We start from the raw sequence: 14391 nt of genomic DNA, 5'->3' as shown, positions 1-14391 counted from the left end.
CAACTGTCAGAGATTTCAAATGGTATTTGAATAAAAGAAGCATAGCCTACATATGTGCAAAAACAGTTCCCTCTGAAGTCTGCATGCCAGGGCTGTCTCCAATGTAGTCCAGTTTTGTTGAACAACTAGCAACAAGAATCAAGTAATACCTTTTATTAAAACCACCAAAAGGACAAATAATCATGCAAGCTTCTGAGTTCTGCAGAACACTAAAGTTCATACACCGTTTTGGTTGGCCTTTAAAGTATTACGCGCCTTTTGTTTTTAGATTTTTCTTTGGATCAGCATAGCCCCCGGGAACCTTATTGTACTAGCTAAGTCTGGGGGGGGGAAGAGATGTTTGGATCAATTAAACAGGCGTTGGTTTGGTTCTTCTGCCTTGTGTCCCAAAAGCTGCACCATCAATTCACTTTAAATTTTAACACAAACGGATAGGAAGAACTTTCCCCCTCTTCTCTGCTAGTATCAGATTTCAAGGTAACCCAACTAAATGGATGAGAACTGGATTCAGAACAGACAAAATAAAATACTTTATACAACACAAAATTAATTTATGGAATTCAATGTCACAGGCTGTGGTAACAGCAACTAACATGGGAGACTTTTAAAAGGATTAGACAAATTCTTGACCATTGTCCATGTTTGCCATATGGGACCAACATCTCCAGAGGCAGTATACCTGTCAATACCAGCTGCTGGAAGGTGGTATCAAGATGATTTCTGCCTTCATGCCCAGCTTGTGGGTTTCTTGGAAGCATCCAATTAGCCATCATGGGAACAAAGGATGCTGGATTAGATAGATCTTTGCGTCTGATCATGCACTGCTATTCTTGTGCCTTTACAGAACGTTATCTAGAGACTCTAGGTTACACTTCCATACAAGAAATGTGATCTGAAAATGAAGGACAGAGTGAATTAGACTGCCCTCCTGCCAAACATGTGCTTCTAATAAAACCCTGGGAGCAGAAGTGAACTGAAAGAGCCGTGAACTAATATTGCTTAATGTTGCAAGAGAACCTCAGAAATCTCTGCGACTATCAGATTAGGCAGGAAAAGAGGGAGACCCAACAAGAGATGGATTGACTCTATAAAGGAAGCCACAGCCCTCAGTTTGCAAGACCGGAGCAAGGCTGTCAAAGACAGGACATTTGGGAGGATGCTGATTCATAGTGTTGCTATGAATCGGAAGCGACTTGACAGCACTTAACACACACACACATCAGATTAGAACACGGACAGAATCTACTATGGCATGCTTGGTGATGCTAGATACTCTACCAATAGAAATTGTGATTCAATTCAGAGGAGGAGGAACAAAAATGCTTTGAACAAAAAGAGTGTCTCCTCTACCAGCTTGGATTTGGCATCCACATGCCATTGTCTGACACAAATAAGGCCTACATGCCATGTTAGTAGCCAAGACATGATCCTGAAATTGCATTGCTTCCAGTACAGAATCAGATTAAAAATGGTTTTGTGGATCGCCTTGAAACAGTTGTTCTAATGGATGTAATGTGAGAAGAACTACTGCTACCACCACCACCACCCTCAACAAAATAACACTACAGGGAAACCTCAAAACCTCTTTGGAATCTAATGTAATCTTCTTAAGAACCTGAAGCTTTGGGCAAATATTTTGCCATCTAAGGAAAGATTAAAGCACAACCATTAAGTGCAATACACAGCCAAGCACATATTGAGAGCCTATATCATTGTGACGGACAGAACCAAGTACATCCCCTTTTTTTCTGTGCCGCCAGCCTCCCTTTTATCTTACTGGTCCTTCAGTGAGAACAGTGCTAAACCCCATAAGCACTGAGACCTTCCTCCTTAACACAGAGTTATTCACACAGTAGGAATCAGTTTGACAACATAGTCAGTGTATGCACATGTGGGTATCTTAAGCTTCTGGCTAGGTTCCTGCCCTTACTCAGAACAGAGCTTCCCCCCTTCTATGAATGAAGTACAGCCAGAATCCTCTAACCTAGGGCATCTCAAAATGGCATCTCTTCCATCTGGAGCCCATTCTAGCAGCATCCATGATGCGTTCTTCCTGAGAAACAGATGTAAAGAGCCTGAGATGGGGCAAATAGTTTGGCTAATCTTTTCCGGCGACAATGACGGGAGTCAGAAAAAGCAATTGTTGAATGAGATTGGGCTTTAAACTCAGGATAATCCCTCTCAGGTCTAGGGCTTTGGGGGCTTCTGATGAAACCTCCTCAGAGTCAACCTTAATGGAAGTAGAGATGCAGAGGGAGTGACAAAGGAGGGCCCAACAGAGAAGCAAGGAACCTGCTAGCATAGGTGAATGGTCTAGAAGGATTAGGTTTTATTGAAGTAACATTTTCAGTTGACAGATGCATATGTATAATGAGCTTTCCCTCAGTTGGAGTTCTGATTCTTTAGTAGAGAAATCCTGGTTTCTTCCCAATTCTTTTAACTTAATGGTAAACATAATTTTAGCATCTGAAAAATAACTCACTGTTCTGTCAACAGCCAGTATTGCTGAACCATTTAAGGTTCCCTCCAGTTGGGTCAAGGCCCATCAGTAATGCCAACCTTTTCACTTTGTTTTTAATATGGATATATGGCATTAATCCAGATACACATAATACAACCATTATAACTGTTCCAGGCATACTGGAGGAGCCATAGCTGGTGTGGTGCACTGATTGAAGTGTCAGATCTGGGAAATCCAGGTTTGAATCCCCACTCCTGCTGGCAGACATTGGTCCAGTCACACACTCTCCCCCAACCTACCTCACAGGGCTGTTGTGAGGATACAATGGAGGAGAGGAGAATGTTGTTAGCCACTTTAGGACCCCATTGGGGGTGAAAGGCAGGATAGAAATAAAGTAAATAAACAGATATTTCTTCTACTCATATCTATGGCAAAGTTTATGACACTTTTGAACAATCTCTGGATCCTGTGCTTTGATAGAAGACTTTTAAGTTAAACAATCCCTTTAACAGTAAGCAAGTTTGCTAGTACGTTTGTGATCCATAACTCATCATAGAAAACCAGATCCAATTCCTCTGCCTCTACTTGAGATACCCCAAAGTATTAATCCATAAAAGCAGGAATATAAAAAATCATCATGAAATTCATAAGATATCCCCAACCAACAGTCCGACTGTTAGTGAAACAATTACCGTATTTTTCGCTCCATTAGACTCACCTGACCATAAGACGCCCCCCCAGCTGGCCGTCGGGGCGGGGAAAGCCGGCTTGCGTTGGAACGGCGCGAGCTGGCTCTGTGTGCCCTTCCCGCCTCCTGGGAGGCGGGCGGGGCTCACAGAGCCAGCTCGCGCCGTTCCAACGCGCCCAGTTGGCTCTGTGCACCCCCCCGCCTCCCAGCTGGGAGGCGGGCGGGGCGCACAGAGCCGGCTCGCGCCTCCCAGCTCGCCCAGCCGGCTCTGTGCACACATTCACTCCATAAGATGCACAACATTTCCTCTCACTTTTGAGGAGGAAAAAAGTGTGTCTTATGGAGCGAAAAATATGGTAGTCTGAGGGATAAGTTAACATATAAGTGAGATGACAGTCTATGTAACAATTGAAAACATGAGACATAGTCAATGGGATAGGGAAATCTGTCTCAAATTTCATATTAAATACACTATTTTCCAACGCAGTAATAATCTTTTAATACTGTTGAAACTACCTACTATTCCCTGAAAAAGTTTTTAAACAATATTGTTTGTATTTTCCACTTTTCAGAGTTACTGATGAAGAAAAAAAGACTATGTATAACTTGAATGCCGGAATATTATTCTGTCTCTTCAACACATTTTGTGAAGGACATAAATGTGTTGTAATAAAATCTTAACAAGAAATACATTAACAGCTTTTTTAAACATTCCACATTATATAATATTATTTTGACTATACTACTGATTTTCTTAGTAACTGCCTTTTTAAGTGTTAGGTAATCACACAGGGATCTGTACTTCATTTCTTTGAATGTGTTTATGTCTCAGACAGTGCAACTTTCTCAAGGAGATACCATGTCTATATGAAGCATATGCACATATGAAGCTGCCTTGTACTGAGTCAGGCCATAGGTCCCTATAATTATATGTTGTCTCAGCTGACTGGCAGTGCTTCTCCAGGTTCTCAAACAAGGATCTTCCTTAGCCTGTATAATGGAAAATGCTGGGGGGTTGAACCCGGTAACTTCTTCTGACAAAGCATCATCAATATATCTAATTCTCAACATGACCCCATTTGTGGATAACTGAACTAACATGACTGATCTTTCTACAAAGGTTGCAGAAATATTTTCAAAAAAACATGCTGGAGGGAGTTAACCCCCTAAATAACACCTGAAGCACCTGTATCTTTAAGAAATAAATGCCATCTGAGATCTTAGTAGACATTGTGGGAGTTGTGAAGAAGAAGAGTTGGTTTTTATATGCTGATTTTATTTACCAAGGGAGACTCAAACCGGCTTCCAATCACCTTCCCTTCCCCTCCCCACAACAGACACCCTGTAAGGTAGGTGGGGCTGAGAGGGCTCTAACAGAGGTAGGTATGGCTGAGAGAGCTCTAACAGAGCTCCTCCTCATGTGGAGGAGTGGGGAATCAAACCCGGTTCTCCAGATCAGACTCCTCCGCTCCAAACCACCACTCTTAACCACTACACCACATGAGACATTAACTGAATTGAGCCTTTCCCACCAGTAAATACCACATTGTTTTTGTTTTTATGAATACCCCAAGATTTTATGGCAGACTATGCTAGAGACATTCTTTCTAGGAAGAAAGATTTTCTTAAAAACCCCAGCAGCAACTACATTTTCCCACATCTCCTCAGCATCCTGGTACTATCACAGCCATTCCTCAGATTACCATACTTCAGTTAAGTCAAAAAGTGGAACTCTTGGTGATATGACCAAAAGATTGAGTCTTCTAGCTGTCTACAGTTTCGAGAATGTGTCCTCCTAAAGGCCCATGTTCCAACTAAAAGTTTTAAAGCCAAACACCCGGACACATTTTCCTCATCAAAATGACACAAATACTAATTTCTACTGCTGTGAATAACATCTATAACTCAGTGGTAAATGATATGTTTTTAATGAACAAGGTTCCTTGTTTGATTCTCACAGAAGTTTTCATTATGACGTGTCAGATGTTGGGCCTGAAACCCTGGAGGACTGGGTTTCTGATCTAGACAGGAATGGCACTACTGTGCTAGACAGTGTGACAGCCATTTCTTTGCATCCCATCCCATCCCATCTGTTGAATTCTTTGTTCTTCATAACTCTGTCATCTTAGTCAAGATGGTGCCATGGTGTGGTTATTTAATGTCTCAACGTGTTCCTTCAAGGTAGGAAGGAAACTGTGTGTCGATCATGTTTATGAACTCTATAAAATGTTTATAGTGTCTGCTGCAGAACCAAAAATGTTTTAAAACCTTCCATAAATTTAATTATATCTGCCGTTTATATTTGAAGATTTCTCTCTAGGGTACAGTCCATGCTAACTGGTCTTGACGCAATATGTCATTAGAATCTTAATAGCAGTTAAATGCATTTTTCCCCCCTCTCTATACGTTATCCTTTTCCAAACACCCCATGTATCCTTGCTCTAAGTGATAATCACATAGAAAAATATCCTAGATACCATTACTGAAATTTAACTATTTTCTCCTCTGAACAATTCAGTTAGGACACAAAAAAAAGAGGGCTCAATCTATTATTAAGCGTCCGCCTTTAATTCCCTTGGCTCCTGCCTGAATCCAAGTGAGTATAGCAATAGTAATGCTTGCTGAATCGCTCCATGAGGAATGGCTCATTGCCTAATCTATATGCATAACTTTAGGATCTTATATCCTACCATGACTTCACAATAGAAAGTATTATATGATACAGCCAGCTGCTTCCTTCCCTTCTCATGTATCAGTTTCTTTAACCACAAATAGAAGGTTACTTTGGGAGAAGGAGACCGATTTAAGATGGTTTAGTGATATACATTTGAAACAATAGTAGAAAAGCTGTGGCTTGTTGGAATATGAGACTGCACATGGCAAGCAGATGTAAAAGATCTATGTGACAGCCAGGTGATTGGTGGTGTCACATGACAGCTCAATGACTGAGCAGAAAAACTGGCTTGTACTGGACTGAGCTAGATAGTCCTGGAGACAAGGCAGCCAACAGGTGATTGGCTGAGAGACTATGCCAGATATGTATATAGGTGTGTTATATATGTATTGGGTTGTGGGTTGTGGAGAGTTGATGACCAAGCGGAGCATTCTGTCACTGTGAATAAAAGAGCACTTTTGTACTACGTGCTGAGTCTTCTGTGCTTACTCGCCTGTAGAGCTGCAACGCTTTCTAACATACGCCAACAGGGTTATGGGCCCAGAACAGCTCAACTGCGCTACATCCTGGAGGTTCTGAGCAGAGGTACTATCTGTGGAACAAGGGCTGTAGTGAGCAGAAGGCGAGTGGATGTCTGAGGTTGAGTCAGACGGAGCAGAGGAGGTGCCCAGCAGGTCTGTCAGCAGCAGTGCGTCTGAGGCGGAGGAGGAGAGCGACACGGAGCAGGAGCAGCAGGGAGCGGGAGAAATTATGGCTCAAGCTGCAATGTCCTTGCTTGTGGAGAAGCTCACTTCTACCAACTACAATGTGTGGGCGTTACGAATGCAACACTACCTTAAAAGAGAGGCACTGTGGATTTATGTCTCCAACCCACCGGATCCTGAGACGCCGCAGGACGTGGTGAAAGATGAGAAGGCACTGGCAAGCATAGTGCTGAGCGTGGCTGACGACCAGCTTGTCCATGTGACGGGAGCTTTGAAAGCGAAAGCAGCCTGGAACTCATTATCTCAGGTCTACGTCCAAAAAACAGCTGGCTCTTTGATAGCCATAACGAGGCGTTTGTACAGAACTTTTCTTTTGCCGTCAGTTCCTGTGAGAAACCATATAAATGAACTGACTGAATGTTTCCAAATGCTGGAGCAGAGGGGGAAGACTCTACCGGAGGATGATAAAGTTTATATACTCCTGAGCTCTCTGTCTGAGCAGTATAACATGCTAATTACAGCTCTGGAGTCGGTTGAAATTGATAAACTAACTTTACAGTATGTTATTGGAAGAATTTTGGAACATGAAAAAAGATTGCTTGCAAGAAATCCTGAGAAGCCTGCCAAGCCGGAGGGAAACCTGCCAAGCCAGGAGACGCGGAGGTTTGCCGGCGGAGAAAGGAATGCGGAGCAGAGAAAGCCGGGTGATTTACAGCAGCACGTGGCTCTGAGGGTCAGACGTTGCTACATCTGCAAGGCTACAAATCACTTAAAGCGTGACTGCCCAGAAGCAAGGAAGAAAAGCCGAAGGGACCAGTCGTCACGTGAGTTTGTGAGCGGTCAGAAGGCATCATTGGTGCTGACTGAGCACAGTGACACAGCCGGTGTCTGGATTTTAGACTCTGGTGCGTCACAGACCATTTGCCGGCATCAGGAACTTTTAAAAGACACACGGGACTCAAGTTTGCCGCACGTAAGCCTCGCTGATGGAAGGAATTCTGAGGTGACACGTGAGGGGAGTGTGTGGTTCCCAGCTTTGAACTATACATTTAAAAAGGTGCTATGTGTCCCTGAACTAGAGAACAATCTGTTAAGTGTAAGTGCCCTTGACAGGGCTGGATATACTGTAACATTTACAGACAAGGCTTGTAAGATATCCAAAGGTGGGAAAGTGCTTCTTACAGGGAAAATGTGTAATAATGTGTATGTGGTAGAAAATAGGCATGTGGAGGCAAAGATGATAACTAATAAGAGCCCCCATGACAATTGCATACATCTGCTACATAGAAGGTTGGCTCATGCAAATTATGAGACCATAAAGAAAACGCTAGCCTTACTGGGGAAGGAAAAAGTTAAAGAGTGTGGGAACTACCTGGATTGTGAGGTATGCAAAAGTTCCAAATCTAAGGCTTACCCAGTGGCTAAGCATAGTGAGAGACTCTCAGACACTGCATTAAAGGTAGTGCATGCAGATGTAATAGGCCCCTACAGGGAGAGTCACTCAGGTAACCATTACGCGTTGATTCTGGTGGATGATTGCACCAGATTCTCCTGGGTGTATCCTTTGAAAAAGAAGTCACAGGTGTTTGAAACATTTAAGTATTGGGCCAAAAGAGTGCAGAAACAACTTAAATGTACCTTGGATTCTCTCCAAACAGATTTTGGGGGAGAATTCATGTCAAATGAGTTTAAGAAATGGTTACAGGTGCAAGGTGTGAGGCACAGAGTTGCCAACGTGGCGGTGCCAGCAGAAAATGGTGTTGCTGAGCGACATGGGGGAATGCTACAAACAAAAATGTATTCCATGTTGCAAGATGCAGGGTTGCCAATGACATACTGGGCAGAAGCAATAAAGGCCGCCTCCTATGTTTCCAACAGGATCTGGACCAGGTCCATACAAGACATACCTTATAGGGTTTTGTACCAGAGGGATCCTAGCTTAGGTTACCTCAGAGTGTTTGGTACAAAAGCCTGGGTTGATGTGCCAATATCCAAGAGAAGGAAAGGAGGAGCGAGAGCTAAAAAACTAACCTTCCTTGGGTATCAGTCTGGCATGAAATCATACAGGTTTGCTGATGAACATAATTCTCTCAGCTACAGCAGAGCTGCGAATTTTTGTGAGGGTAATAACTGGGCCAGAATTCATGGACAGGAGGAGCCAAAAGAAATTGGGCTACCATTGACAGATCTCTCACAGGATGCAGATGGGGTGAAGCAGGAGGGGTCTCCTCAAAGGGCTTCATCGCCAAGGGCTGAAGAGGGGAGACAGATTCCTAGGGTGTCGAGCAGGAGCACTAAAGGAATTCCCCCGGAGAGGTATGGTTTTGAGACCACTGATGTAAATCATGTACAAGTCAAAGAACCAAAGAGTTTTCAGGAGGTAATGGCTTTGGAAAGCAGGGAAAAGGAGGCCTGGCTAGAAGCCATGCAAACTGAGTTTGATTCCCTGAAAGAGAATAAGGTATTCTCTGTAACAAAACTGCCAGCTCAGAGAAAAGCCATAGGGTGCAGATGGCTTTACAAAGTCAAACAGTGTCCAGAAGGGAAGATACTCCGTAAGGCCAGGCTCGTGGCTAAGGGTTATTCCCAAGTTGAAGGGCAAGACTTTGATGAATTATTTGCTCCCACTGTGAAGGCTGATACCATAAGAGCTGCATTGTGTAAAGCTGTCAGAGATAACATGTTAGTGCACCATTTTGACTTCACCACTGCATATCTGAATGCAACAATAAGTGAAGAAATATATATGGAGCAGATCCCTGGGTTTGAATGCAAGGGTAAACAAGGAGTATTAAAATTGCATAAGGCTCTGTATGGATTAAAGCAGAGTGCACGTGCATGGTCCCAATGCATTAGTGAAGCATTGGCAAATCTTGGGTTTAAGCAAGGTGTTGCTGATCCTTGTATGTTTACCAAATGTGTAAAGGGCTCTGACTGTGTTGTATTTTTATATGTTGATGATCTTTGTTTGTTGTGTCATACAAAAGAACAACTAAACTGGTTTAAGGAGGCAACTGGAAAACTGTTTAAAATGAAGCATCTTGGTGACATTCAAAATTATCTGGGGGTAGAAATTACCAGGAACCCAGAAGGATATTTTGAATTGTGCCAGGAGAAAAAGATTGAACAGCTCCTAGAAAAATTTAAAATGACAGAGGCCAAAAGCACTGAGACTCCCATGACAACAGGGTTTGTGAAAGAGGTGGATGATAAGGTATTCCATGATAAAAATCAATACCAATCGTTGGTGGGTTCATTGTTATATCTGTCATGTTGGACAAGACCAGACATTTGTATGGCAGTACATTTGCTTTGCCAGAAATGTGCATGTCCATACATGAAAGACTGGAATGCAGCAAAAAGGGTGCTGCGATACTTAAAAGGCTCAGCTTCAGCCAGGTTGTGTTTAAAGGCTGATGCAGAGGAAACAATCACAGTGTATAGTGACTCCAGTTGGGGGGAAAGAGAAGAAGGAAAGTCTACCACTGGGTACGTGTTATTTCTACATGGGGCACTGGTTATGTGGAAGTCTTTAAAACAGACTCATGTAGCTACCAGCACATGTGAGGCAGAATATTCTGCATTAAGCGACAGTGAGATTCAGCTGGAATGGCTGTGTCAACTGGCTAAAGACCTAAATCTTGAATATGAAATGCCTGTAAGTGTTTACTGTGATAATACTGCAGCACAGCAATTGGCTGGATATCAAGGTATTAGAACAAGAAGTAAACACATCACAATAAGATACCAGAATGTCAGGGAAGCGGTAAACAATGGTTTAATGGTTCTGAAACATTGTGCTTCAAATGTAAATATTGCTGACGTTTTCACCAAATGTTTGTCTACTGAAAAGTTTGAACTATTTAGAAGCAAATTGGGGCTTGCAATGTCAGTCTAGGAGGAGTGTTGGAATATGAGACTGCACATGGCAAGCAGATGTAAAAGATCTATGTGACAGCCAGGTGATTGGTGGTGTCACATGACAGCTCAATGACTGAGCAGAAAAACTGGCTTGTACTGGACTGAGCTAGATAGTCCTGGAGACAAGGCAGCCAACAGGTGATTGGCTGAGAGACTATGCCAGATATGTATATAGGTGTGTTATATATGTATTGGGTTGTGGGTTGTGGAGAGTTGATGACCAAGCGGAGCATTCTGTCACTGTGAATAAAAGAGCACTTTTGTACTACGTGCTGAGTCTTCTGTGCTTACTCGCCTGTAGAGCTGCAACGCTTTCTAACATACGCCAACATGGCTGTGGCTCACGAAACCTCATACCCTACCAGAAAATATTTTTGTTGGTCTTTAAGGTGCTACTGGACTCTTGCACTTTTCTACTACTGCAGACGGACTAACACGGCTACCCATTTGAAACAATAGTAAAAGATAATTTCTAAATTCCCGTGAATCTGCTGCCTGAATACAAGCAAATGCAATAAATGCTGAAAGACTACACATCTGGATACATCCTGACTGCAAATATTGTTTTGCTCTATCTTTAGTTACTTCCACTCCCCCTTTTTCCAGATCAAAAAATCCCCACCATGTTACTTGCGCCTTGACCTGGATAGACCAGGCTAGCCTGATCTCATTAGATCAGTTACTCGTTTTGGCTTGGACCTGGTCCCTTGTTTCCGTTTCAAGAACTACTATGTGGGAATTTCTTAGACTGAAAGAAAGAGTGTCCCAGTAGTGTAGCAAAGAGACTCTTCATCAAAGACTGGCTATTAACCTTTGGCCAAATTAGAATGGAAAAAAAAAACTAAGAATCCAGTCTCCAAGGGGCCAAAGAGCCAAACTCTAATTTGGTCGTAGGATTCCATAGTCCCCCCAAAATTGTACTTTCTCAAACATCTTTATTTTTAGTTGCAGTCATGTCCAGGGAATGCATTCAGCTAGAATCTTTATAGCTACCAATTGTATTGAGAAACTACACCTACAGAAAAGTTTTGAAACATCCCATCATGGTGTGAGTTGGAACATGAGAGACCACAAGACTGATACTTTATGTCAATCCCTCATTATTATTTTTTTGTCAGATATGAAGTTCTGATTTCAAGCCTCTTTTTAATCCTCTTCTAGCTTTTCTTGATTAAAGTAATGACTGACATTAACCGGGCTACAGGCATCCAAAGGAAATAGATGAGATTGCCGTGTCAAGAATGGGTCACAGTCAAAGGATAACAGCAAGATACCTAGCTGGGAACAAAACCAGTAGTGCTGGGGAAAAGATGAGTGAAAATCAAGGTTAAGTTTACTGGTAAACCAGAGAGCTAGTAACCGGCACATAATGGTGAAGTAGGAGGTAACTTGACTAACAAAGCAGACGAAGGGGCTAAATAGACATGATGATAGCAAAGATCCATGTGTTTAACATAGATCTGCCCCCCAATTGCATAAGAAGAGGGGAATATATTATTATAATGGCAGAAGGGTTAAATAAGTGAGGGTTGCAAAGCCTTCCCCATGCCCACTGCTGATTACCCTCAGTCTGTCCCCTCAGGTGTTTTTTCTTCTCAGCCAAGCTCGGGCAGCCCGTTCCTGAAGGGGGCAGGGTAGATGGGCGGTGTCCAGGAGCGGCTCAGCCATGCCGCCTCCACAGAGGTTTCCCAGTCAGAAAATAAAAGTTAAAAATGCATTTAAAAAAAAAAAAAACTGACACTCCTCCATGGGGTTACACGGGGCTATGCCAGCTATTTTGCTGGCGGAGTGACGCTGCAGCATACAGAGGGGTTCCCAGGCCTTCCCCCCCACCGACCCTGGCATGGGCACCCACTTCCAGTTTTTTGCTTGCCATGCTGCTTGTCAGTCTGCAGCGCCAGCATAAGTGCCCCTGCACCAGTGTGGGTGCCACTTTATCATGACGCAAAGTGGCACAGACACCAGCACAGAGTTATGCAGGCTCCTATGGCACTTCAGCCCCCCCCCCTTTCAGGACATTATGGCTATGGCTCACTGGTAGAGCATCTGGTTGGCATGCAGAAGGTCCCAGATTCAATCTCTGGCATCTCCAGTTAAAGGGACTAGACAAGTAGGTGGTGTGAAAGACCTCTGCCTGAGACCCTGGAGAGCCGCTGCCTGTCTGAGTAGACAATATGGATTTTGATGGACCTTGGCGGTCGGATTCAGTATAAGGCAGCTTCACGTGTCTATGCGATCTCCACAGGGAGAAAGGTTTTGGGACTGCACTGGGTATGGCGAAGTTTCAGGGCCTCTCATCTGCGTCCCCCTTTTAGCTTTGAAGCTGGACCCACACTGGATCTCTTTTTTCTACATGCTTGTGCCCAGTCGGTGTTTTAACCCAGAGATCCATCAGCATTTGGCCATGACAGTTAAGAACCCTTAGCCAACAGCTCAGAATCAAAAGCATTGCACAAGCACGCATCTGACACCTTCTAGTATCTTAAAGACATAGCATGCCAAAGGGGGGGAATCCTTAAAGGGGTTATCCAAAACAAGGTTTGAATGTTGGAACTAGAGAATCTAACCCATCTAAAAGTGACTATTTTAGCTAATGTGTTATGGACGATGATTATAGTTGAGCTCTTATTCCAAACTGCAGCTCAAAGATATTATTATTCTAGCAGTAGCAATAATGATAAATGTATAAATAATAACCTACTTACTTGGAAATATATGAGAGGAGCTTAGGTATGTAATCTGTAGGCTCATGTACTACAAAAATATATGGTTTATTGACAAATGACAAGCCAGACAGACTTCCAACAGATTACAGTTAATAACAATCTCTTCCATCAGCTCTGAGAGCACAAGCCAGAGTGATGTACGATCCCTGCACTCTGTCCTGAATGTCAACAGATGCAGCTGCTGACAAACCATCGAGGGAAGGTAATTATGTGCCAAAAGGCCCTTCAATGAATGGACACTCCCTTTGACATGGCGGGGGGCTCCACCCGATGGCCTTATCGCCATTCATCAATTCAGCTATGACAATGAACTGACCCTCACTTACCCCATGCCTCAAGCCACCAAGGACAATGCAGATCAATATTAGAACCTTGAACGGTGCCTGTAATGGAGCCTGCATTTATCACGGGAGCAAGCAGTCAGCCCTCTCCTACATTAGTCGATTTTCCCACTCTGACAGAGACAGGCTAGAGAGGTGACCCACCTACCAGAGGCCAGGAGGTGCTCTGTGGGAGGAAAGCCCTGAGACACAGCTGGAAGCAACAGGGTACTCCAGTAGCTCTGAGAAGCCGGCTCAGAAAAGGCAAGGCAATACGGTTGCCAACCTCCAGGCAGCAGCTGGAGATCTCCTGCTATTACAACTGATCTCCAGCCGATAGAGATCAGTTCCCTTGGAGAAAATGGCCGCTTTGGCAATTGGACTCTATAGCACTGAAGTCCCTCCTCTCCCCTCAGGCTCTGCCCCAAAAATCTCCAGGTATTTCCCAACCTGGAGCTGGCAACCCTACAAGGCAAGCCCCAGATGGAGCTGGTGAGGGCTAACAACCCTGCAGACAGGCTGAGCCAGCAGCAGCTGGGATTAGGTGGGGCAGCAGGTCAGCCAAGCCAGAGTGCTTGTTAAGGCAAGGCTTAAAAACAGCAGGGACAGGCTTGCTGGGGAGAATGGCAGATGGACCGGAGGACTGAATAATCAGCTAGCTGAACTGACTGGAGAGTCCTGTGTGTGCTTGAGGGAATGGGTTCAATGGTCTCTAGACCAGGGGTGTCGAACTAATTTGTTATGAGGGCTGGATATGACATAAGTGTCACTTGGTCGGGCCAGGCCATGCCTTGCCAGCCCAGATCGAGATGGGGGGGGGGGGCTGCCTCAGCTGGCTCACGGGCCGGGTAACAGCTCTCAAGAGGCCGGATCCAGCCCTCAGGCCTTATGTTAGTC

The 14391-nt window shown here is 43.9% G+C and overlaps 1 protein-coding gene across 4 annotated transcripts in view; it reads right to left on the bottom strand.

Moving 5' to 3' along the window:
• The window catches only part of PTPRG (protein tyrosine phosphatase receptor type G), a 669402-nt gene that overhangs the window by 356616 nt on the left and 298395 nt on the right, over positions 1-14391 (bottom strand). The gene's annotated exons all lie outside the window — the stretch shown is intronic.

The sequence above is a fragment of the Euleptes europaea genome, chromosome 1, assembly GCF_029931775.1.
Source record: "Euleptes europaea isolate rEulEur1 chromosome 1, rEulEur1.hap1, whole genome shotgun sequence".
Classification (NCBI taxonomy): domain Eukaryota; kingdom Metazoa; phylum Chordata; class Lepidosauria; order Squamata; family Sphaerodactylidae; genus Euleptes; species Euleptes europaea.
The sequence above is the reverse complement of the archived record's forward strand: the minus strand, read 5'-3'. Positions and strand labels throughout refer to the sequence as shown.